Below are 10628 nucleotides of genomic sequence, written 5' to 3'. Positions count from 1 at the left end.
GAGAAATATAAAAAGAAGGGATCCAACTGTGAGTGCAACTCCCACTGAGCCAAAATTTACTGTGTTCTTCTCTCTTTTCAAATTGGTCTTTTTGCAACATCAAGGAGAAGTGGCAAAGGAAATGAAAGTAGCTATATTTAATACAATCTTCATTGAAATCCAAAGAACAAAAAGTGTTCCTGCTTAAATTAATTCAGGACAGATAAATAATGCAAACAGAGCAATTAACACAAACAAACCAGCTTGCAATTTAGCTACTCTGTTGCACACTCAGTGTCAGTGTTAATTAGCTGGGACAAAACTGCATCTTTGTCACAGGAGAGTAGATCTTAGAGTTTTCATATTTTTAAAATTCTATCCCTTCCCATTAATTAGAGGATTCTGTATGTCAGCAAGCCAATTCATGGCAGGACAGTAAAGGACTTCAAATAACGTGCTGAAGATTGGATAGATGCAAAGTATAAAACATCATTTGGATGGAAAACTAGTAAAAGTTGATGAGGAGAAACCTGAGGCTCTCATGAATTTTGTATTGGAGTGAAAGTTTGGTGCTAGAACATGGAACATATTGGTGGATCAATCTGGACCTTTGGTTCTCAGAGAGGCTGGAGTTTTCCTGCAGTGAGTACACACACACACAGAGTGACATCACTGGTTTACATTTATTGGAAAACTAATCTACAGGAATTAACATATTTCACACTGTTTGACAAGGAGAAATAAGAGGTTACAAAGTTCTTTCCTAAATGAGAACTGATCTGGAGACTAACATCAGTTCCGGATGGATGGCTATTAAAAAATGCAGAGAATTATCACAATGTGAGTTCTTGTTACTTGATTAAAAATGATTGAAGAAATTATTTTTGATTGAAGTAATCCTTTGGGACTTTCCACGATATATTTCTGCAATTCTTCTTGTTCTACTCCCTCTCTCCCTTCCCTTTCTTTTCCTTTCCTTATACTTAGGAAGGAAACTAAAACAGAAACTATGTGGTGAGAGTAGGATGCAAAGGAACCTGAAACAGGGAGAAAAAGTAGAGTTAGCAATAACATCAACTAACTTACATTTTCAGATTGAGTAACTTTACAGTTTAACTCAACTACCATGCTTATCCTTAACTGGCCACAAAATAAGTAAGCACACACATATAAACAATTTGACAACTGTAAAAAGTTGCAAAAAACAAAGATCTTAAGAAGAAAACCCCCCAAAATTAGAAATAAATGGCTAATGAAGCATAAAAGGGCTTCTTCATCTGTCATATACCATGCAAGCAATGAGCTCGTCAACTCAACATATATACTGACTTGCCCAGTCCTTTCTAAAATATATCAGTTCAAATTTGACTGTGTGTGCAGCACTGGGAATAGCAAGGGAAGAAGCTGATGTGCCATTTAAAATTTTCATACATTCAGATCTTGCATAACAAAGAAGATCAAGCTCCAGATCTTGCATAACATACTGAGCATGTGCTCCAGCTCTGCAGAAGGTTTACAGCATCATAGTCCTGTAATATCTGATGTAAAGCTGAAGTCATGAGCTTGTGATGAGTCCTGTACTAACCAATTATTGTGCATCACTTCACCTTTGCAGATCACATGAAATAAAATGGTTTGGTTGTATTTCTAGGTTATCACCTAGAAATACTGTAAAGTTGTCTTTCTAGAACTGTGGGATGTACCAAGGTTATGGAGTAGATTGGATCACTGCAGATCTAGCCCTGTATTTATTTACAGGTCTTTCTCAAACAAATCTTAATTTTTCCATCTACAGCTGTTTTTTCTGACCATCTATTTACCAGGTAGTCTGAATAGAGTGTTTCAGTTCATAAGCTACTTTCTTTTTGCTAATCATAGCATCAATATGCTCACCTAATTAATCTCCAAAAATAGATCAAATTTTTTTCTCCAATTAGAACGTTTATTTACTGTACAGTGAGCTCCAGTAGATGATAAGGATTGAATAAAGTTCTTCAAATACAATGAAATTTATGAATGCTATGATTTAAAACCGTAAAGATACAGAATGGTGAGCCTTGTGGATTAAATTTTGATCCTCATTTAAATAATTCTATATCCCGTTGTGCCAGCTGGCTGTAGGAAATGGTCCATCCTGAGCAGTTTTAGCACTTTGTGTTCTACATTTCTGACTTCATCCACAGTTCAAAGTAAGCTCTTTATTTTAAATCAGTTTCAGTAGATTTCTACCTACCAAGCCTTAGGACTGACACATTATGCAAAATTTACTCTACTTTGATGTCTTTCCTTTTTCAGGCTTTGTTTTTTATTTCACATAGGTGATTTCCTGGTTGCATAAAGACTCTCTTCAGATATACTGGTCACACTTTCATTGTCTTTCCCTGGAATGTATATGAAGCAGTGGTGTTTTATCTGCAGTTATGTGGCTTCCCTTCCTGTGTTCCCTTCTGCTTTTTTTTTCTGCTGCATTCTTTCTTCCTTGCCTAATATCACCCTTTTCAAAGCTGGACAGTTAAAGGAATGGTATTACCAATATCTGAAATCTATTGATAAGATCAAACTCATCACCCCAGAAGATCTTGCTGACTAACCTTATTTATTTGGGTGATGGGGGAGAGGGAATGATGGCTGCAGTCTGTCTCTCTCATGCTGCTCAGTCAGCTCAGGCTCAGTGCCTGCTCTGTGCCCTAAGCAGCAGCAAACTCATCTGTCTGTCTACAGCAGACACACTCACAACCCTGGATTCCTCTGTGTGGAGGAGCATTAAATCTTGCTGCAGAAGGACTAGAAGATGGTGGTGAATTGTGTGTGCTGCATTGGTATCTGACAGAAGCTGCTGTGGTTGCCAAAACAATTTGGCAATTGTTTTCTAAATAGACTTTGCTGTAGCCTTTTCCACGCATGGGTGAGCAGTGTGTGGGTCTATTGTCACCTGCTGACTCTCGGCCTGTGTCACTCAGAGAACCCCTCATACTTCCCTCCCTTTCGACTCTGGACACAGGAGTGTGTGGATTTGGAGCTCCTGCACCAGGGGTGAAACACACAGGCCTCGAGAGAAAATATTCCTTGCTGGCACATGTACTTTTCTTTATACACTTGGATTTTATTAAGTGATTTGCCACCTAAAGAGCAATGATTGCAAACAACATGTAGGGATTAGGGACCATATGTTCAGTGCACTGATCCACCACACAATACAGCAGCCCTTCCCTAGGCAGGAAAAAAGAAGAATAAGATATTTACAAATTACAGTTGTAAAAATTCCTGGAAAGCTTACAGAATCTGTGCTTTTGCTATGAAGGTGAGGCAATCCCTGTTGTCTGGTGATTTCATAAGCACCAGATTAATAGTTCATTCTGCAGCCAAACTTCCCAAGAGAGAGCAAATTACAATAATAAAATCAGTATTATAAGGATAAGATGCTAATGCTCTGTATTCATAGAATAATTAAGTTGGAAAGGATCTCTGGAGACTATCTAGTCCAAGTTCCTGCTTAAAGTTAGATCAGGCTTCTGGTGGATCTGTACAACTGACTTTCAAATAGCTTCAAAGATGGAGATTTACTATGCTTTCATTAAGAACTGCAAGAGTATGTCTTTGTGTGGATCATGAGAAAAATTCATTTTCTGCAAACTTCTGCCTATAAATAAATTAATAAATGTTAAGATTAGTATATTTTCAGCCAAACCCCTTGTCTGAATAAATATAATTGTGAAAGAAATGAAAAGAATTTGCTCAGAAAAGGGAATAATACACCACAGTTTGAACCATGGCTGAAGACTCTTTTGGTGCTACAAGTGTGAAAGAGAATCAAAGTCATAGAGGGGAGCCAGGACAGGAAGGCAGACTCAGTTCTGAGGTTGAGACTGCAAATATTCAGCACATCTATCAAACCACTCAACCCCAGGCAGCGACATGAGAGAACTAAATCGTGTTGATTTGCTTTGGTAGGGTTTTCATGCACTCTCTGCTCAGAGGATTGTAGCAACAATATTGCCTCATAAAATGTATCATAAGAACCATTGTCAATATTACAGAAAAAGTTGAGAGACCTGCCAGCATGAAAGGAAATGTGATATTTATTAATTTCAAGCTGGATAAGGATATGGAGCCAGCAGCTGAGTTATTACTTTTGAAAGAAAATCCACAAACAGTAGAGGGTGAAGAGGTAAAATTCCTGTTTGCTGAGGTGACCTAACCTCCATAAAGAAATAGATGAACTAAATTTATCAGTAAATAAGTTCAAACACATACAGTTTTTAATACTATCAGGAAATAAAAGGCCCATTATTAATTTAAGAATATACAAAATCCCTCCTTTCATTTGAGAGTGTGTTCACTGAAAAGGGATCTAAATAACAGATGAGAAAAAATTTAAAATATCTGACTTGAAAAAAAAAGATTATTTTCTACAAAAACTATCAATATATTATGGAAGAAAACACAGGAAATATTATACATTTATGATGTTTTTAGAGAATTCACCTTAAGGTAAAGGCAGGAAAAGCTTAGTAAGTTGATTTCTCTGGAAATCATAGAGCCAGAGGGAGGAAAAAAGATGTGGTCATGCTTTCATTGATTGCTGTATTAGCAATAGTTGAGCTCTCCACTTGAGAGTAAACTTCAATCTAAAAAAGGGAAAATAAAAACAAAAATTAAGCTACATATGCTCAGAGTTTTATCAATAGAAGAAAAAGCTTTTTCTTTTTTTTTTCTTTTTCTTCATTGAAAAACCAGGTGGCCTCTGACAGTTTCCATTAGAGCAATCAAATATATTTTAATATACTGTCAATGTTTGTTTGTGGGGGCACATCTTCTGCAGACAGTGCTTTTTAGGTGTATGTTACTCAAGATGTGCCACAAAATAATGTCAGAAGTGCATACAGCAGACATTAAAATTCTCTTCCAAAATATATTGGATAATTGCATAAAAATAAAAAAGTGAAGAAATTTCAACAAGAGAAATAAAAATGTAATTTAACATTCAGAATACTCTTGCTGGAAATCTGTGTTTATACTGAGATTTCTTGCAAGGTGGAGGAGAAGGAGGGATTTGGATCTGGCATCCAAATGTAAAACCACTGTTTTACATCAATGGTGAACAAGACAGCACCAACCTGCCTGGCATGAGGGAAAATGTTGTTGTTGTTGTTGTTGTTGTTATTACTATCTTATTACATTTATTATTATATTTTATTATAATATTTTTATTTTTATTTTTATTTTTATTTTTATTTTTATTTTTATTTTTATTTTTATTTTTATTTTTATTTTTATTTTTATTTTTATTTTTATTTTTATTTTTATTTTTATTTTGATGAAGCCCAAGGTGGCTGATGATTTCTGAGAGTCTGATGATTCACTTCCATTGGAGCAGTGGGTGGAAGGGGTGGAAAAGAGAGCTGTGTGAGGGTAGTGTGGGGCACTTGCTGATGTGTGTGGGGAATGGATGCCTCCACAATTAGCTAAACATTCAAGCCAGAGACAAAATTTTGGATGAAGTACCACAGCCTTTTTTCTGTGTCTGAATCAGAATGTGCCAAATTTTCCTCCAGATGGAAAATTAGATGGGCAGGAGGAGGTTAATTTGGGATGGGTTAGACAAGGAGTAAATGTGTACACTTCCTATCAGTACTGCAGGTTCACAGGAGGTTTTTCAGAGTGCTCGAACCTAATTTAAGCTCATGATGAAAACCTGCCGCTTCTCTTATTTATAGAGCAAGTTTGTCAGCTCCAGGATTTGAGCTATTGGGAAATTCCTCTCTTATCCTACAAATTGTAGCCATGAGCTGTGCCCACACTTGCTCACAAGCTTGAGGAAATAAGAACAGAGGCCGAGAAGAACAAAGCTGGTGAAGCCATGGGAAGTACCTTTGTCTTGTGCAGTACAGACTGCAGCTTTTCCAGGCTGCTTGTGTTGGTGGGACTGCCTGGTGTACAGCAGTTTAAAGTAACAAGCTTCAGTGCAGCTCAGCTGCATGATGAGTTGGATGTGTCTGGAACTACATGCCCACGTTTTGGGAGGTCAGCCTGCAGCTGGACAGTGAGCCTGGTGGGCTCTGGGGTGTCAGATGTTTCCTGTGTATCCATGGAGCAGCTCTGGGCAGCTGTACAGCCTCTGCAGGAGAGATTCCAGATTGGTCAGACTCTTCTAGCGGTGGCAAATACCTTGTAGAGCAAGATATGAAAAGAAACATATGTAATTTTTATTAGTTCTGCTGTTAACTTTATAGGAATTAGGCACAACATGAGATAGGACTCAATTATTCGGTATCCTTTAATTTCACAGTGCAAGATAAGAAAGGTGGGATTTAGACATGAAACACCTCTTACAGTGTCTAAAATGTCCCTATATTGTCTGACAGTGTCAGTGCCTGCCTGCCACAGTGGTGTCTACTTCAGTTGTCAAGCCTGCCTTAAGTGAGTTACAGTTTTAGAGGATGTGAATGTCAAAGTGCTTTGGGGACACCTGGCAGCACAGTCCTTTTGCAGAAGGCTTGGAAAGCTGGTGCTGGATGGAGGGGCTGTTTTTCTTGTTTTGATGGTGATTTATCACCCTCCCTTGCTTCTTCACCACCATTTGGTAATGAACATTTAGTATGGCCACTGTGCAGAGCAGATTACAATGTCTGTGGATTCAAAGGATCAAACTTACATGATAGTTCATTTAAATATTTCAGTTGTTCACATGGTGTAGGGGTAGTGGCTGTCCAGTTCTGTGAACTTCACTGTTTCATCAGGAAAGAATCCTATGGATCTGGAAGTTCCAGTCAGATGTTAGAAACAGGATAAACATTTATTTTTTTTTTTCTTTTTTACAAAGCCCTATAGAAAAAAAGTCATTTAAAATAGAACATATATCCTCACTTGTCATATGTTGTCATTCACAGAATAGCTTTTGTCATGTCTGACTTTAACCTGTCAATAAGTAAGTAAATAAAATAGGATAATAGTATCCCTAATGAGTCATGATTAAGAATTTAAAAATTTATTTAAAAAGGGATATTTATGTTCAAGATTTCAGAAGCAGTCAAGAGTTAATATTTGGGGCTTTTTTCAAAAGGGAAATGCTGAAACTGGACACACACACTGAGTCCCCCTGGCACTGATTCACACATTGTGTGGCTGTTACGGCTGAAGGGCCTCAATGCTTCTTTTTGATTGATTTTGTCATAATGCAGCTGCATATTAGGTGTGCTGGCAACCTGGGGTGAAATAGTAAAGGAAAGCAGGGTACTATTGTTATTTTACCCTATGACTCCTTTGCAATGTTAAGTCCTCTAAAGCCTGTCTTCCTGGAAAATAAAGGAAGCTCACCTCATTCCTCACGTTGCAATGAAGGATGCATACTGTTAGAGGCAAGAATTTCTCAGAATCCTTACATGTTCAGTCAGTACTTAGAGAAAGGTAGAAATGACTGTCATTAACTCTTGCCCCCAGCTTTGTATTAATGTATTTTTAAAGTAAAATTTCTGTTTCTGGTAGATGGTTTGAGAAGGAACAGGTAAATCAAGTTTAAAATAAGCTCTTGCTCTGAGTAAGGGAACCTGTAAGGCTCTTGAATTGTTGATTACTAATGGGACCTAGAGAGAAACAATAGAAAACAGGGAAAAAATGTGTCAAAAGTTACTGGTATTGCAGCTGTATATCTTATTCCTGACTGCTATAGCAGCTGGCGTGCATTTATAAAAGAACTGAGTGATCTGCTGTCAAATACTGTTCCATCTTGCCCACCACTGGTCATGTTTTATGATATTAATAAACAATAACCTTGTTATTCCAACAATTATCTATCTAGTTCAGTATTTGGCCTCCAGTAACAAGAGGTACCAGATGTGTTACAGAAATACAAAGTTTCCAGTTATTTAATATTCTAAGTATACAGAAAGTTTCTTTTTTGTCTCCTTGAGTGAGAAGCAGTTTTGTACCTTGAAGGAAGAATGAAGAGACATATCCCACCAAAGCTCTTGGCATTATGATACCTCTGGGTATTTTCTTCATCAGCAGGAATGCATAATCATTTGGGGAATCTAGGAAAGATGTTGACATGGAGGAATATTGTGAAATAAGTTGGCTACAGGCTATTCATGCTTTGCCTGGAGAGTGTTTCTCATCTGCCTTTCAGTATTAGGAAATTCCCTTTTCTCTTGTATTAGGAGAGAGGACAACAGAAACATGAGGAATCATTTTAGATGTTGTGTAGGAGAGAAACATGCATGGTAATCAGTGGAAAACATCAGAATGGCTCACAATCAACACTGAAGCCTTGCTGCTGCAAACCCCAGGCTCAAGCCTATGCTCATGTGCAATTTTGTGAAGCATCCTGATATTCCAGGGGAAAACAAAGAGGTTTTGTGAGTGAGGGTGGAAAGCAGAAGGCACAGATGTACCAATGGTGACCACACAAAAGCCATGTTGGCTGAATGATTTGTATGCTGGGCCTAGTATGGTCCTGGTCTTTCTAATCTTCCCTTAGTTTTCCTTTGCACAAATGCTGACTTCTACAGAAAAATTCTGAGAAAGACAAAGAACTGTATTAAACAGACAGCACGTGGCAAGCATGTCATCACTGAAACCCTGGAGGAATATAATAATTCAGGTCATAAATCAGGTCAATGACTTCTAGGACTACACTAATGTTTTTTGCTTGGATCTGAATACCAGTGTGCCTGAATTTAGTTCCTTCTATGCTCTATTCACATTCACTACTACAAAAAGACCTTAAGAAACTTTAAGGGACTATTTTTGGACACTGTTCACGTTCAGAACTTGACTAAGAATTACAGCCAGATACTGGAGGGGCGGAATACTCCAGTACACTTCAGTATTCACATGAGAAGTGGGATTTAAATCCAGTGAGAAGTGAATCAAAACAGGCCTAATGGTCCACTTATCCTGCCTGGTCTCAGATGTCATTACTGCTCTCCATGGTGCTGTTACAAGACAGAACTTGTTCTTCAGATATACAACAGCAGTACAGTTCCACCCCAAAAACTTCTCTGTGATTGTCACTCCTGGGTCCTTTGTGTGAGTGGCACATTGGTGCTGGGCTCAGCTGGGCAGCTTCCACAGCCTCCCACAACCCAAATCTCCACAACGCTTTGTGTACACCACACCACTGACCCAGCTTCTGGCATTGCTGTGGAAGGATACCAAAGAGAAAACAAACAGAATGGGAAAGAGATTCACCTCACAAAATGGTGGGGGGAATACAGAAGAAAGAATAATTTCCTCCTTAACAAAAACAGTATGAGCTGTTTGGGTGCATGCAAAAGGATGCTAAGAGCTTGCAATGGCTCTGAACCTTGCAGTTGAGGGTGGGTGGGATTGAAAACAACCAAAAATTACAAATTTAATAGCTCTGGTGATAATTAGCTGAATATGGGGGAAAAAAAGAAAACTTTGAACAAAATTATCTGACTCCAAAAGCATGTAGCATATGTTAATTATGGGAGGAAAAGAAAGGGGCATAAAACAGCCATCAGTGAGAACTTGGACAGTCTCTAGCATCTGAAAGGAAGAATGGAAATGGTGCCAAAACTATAAGTGAGAGCCTCAAAGCAAATATTTTTGTCTGAAAATACATATTGCTAACTTCCCAAAATTGCTAATTATCTTCTCTTTCTTGATCTGTTACTAGTCTGGCTGTGCAGATAAACCCACTATTAACCCGAGTCTCCAAAAAGATTTTCTGTGAGCTATCTTGGGTGTGTGGTTTTCTTTTGGGCACCATGGGGAGCTAAGTGGCTGAGGCAGTATGTGAAATGCTACTTGAAACTTTTTCAGACCTTATTGAAAGCATTTGAGACTGAGGTAAAGCTTAAAATGATACTGCATCCAGATGACCATGCTGCCCTGAAGAGGCAATCCCTGCCTTCTCTCACAGAAGACCCTACCGGCCTCTTCTTGATGTGTGCTATCACAACAGCTCCTGCCATGCTTTATATTGCTAAGAGGAAAGGAGACCAAAATTCCTTGCTCTAGTCATGTTCTCCCTCTGTTGTCAGTCCAGAAGGAGCAATTCATCAAAACCAGCCTGGAGGAAATTCGGGAGTTTTTCTGTGCATCCGTTGCTGCCTCATGTTAAAAGCACATCAGGTCCACGTGACAAGGATGGAGCAGGTGTTTTCTTTTTCAGTGCTGCCTTGACAGAGTGATTCTGATCACACACAGCACATCCAGAGAGGTGTGTGTATGCACTAGAAAGCAGTAGTATTACAGAGGGGGCACTGATGGAGGAAAGCTGAGTCCAGGAGGCTTTGAGGCACAGCATCATTTTCTGGGCTGCAGTGGCCACCTGATAGAAACATGAGAAATACAATCGAAATAAAATTGTTGTTTAGTTGGGATCCAACACACACAGACACAGTCACAGACACACAGACATGCACAAATGGATCTCTTTGGTAGAAGGTCCAGCCCTATGGTGTCCCCACCTCTCAGACTGTGGGATTGCCCAATAGCTGACTCAGACCTATGATCCCTTTCTATATCTCTAGGCTGGAGAGCACCCTCACTCAGGATAATATTGAAGAATGGAGTGTTGAAATGACAGACTGTAGTGGTCAGGCACAGGACTTGGTGGCATTTATCTGCCCTCCTCTCCTTTTTCCCATTATTTGTTCTGCCCTATCTACACTGATGCATGT

This window comes from Cyanistes caeruleus, chromosome 1 (genome assembly GCF_971803275.1).
Source record: "Cyanistes caeruleus chromosome 1, bCyaCae1.hap1.1, whole genome shotgun sequence".
NCBI classification, from domain to species: domain Eukaryota; kingdom Metazoa; phylum Chordata; class Aves; order Passeriformes; family Paridae; genus Cyanistes; species Cyanistes caeruleus.
The sequence above is the reverse complement of the archived record's forward strand: the minus strand, read 5'-3'. Positions refer to the sequence as shown.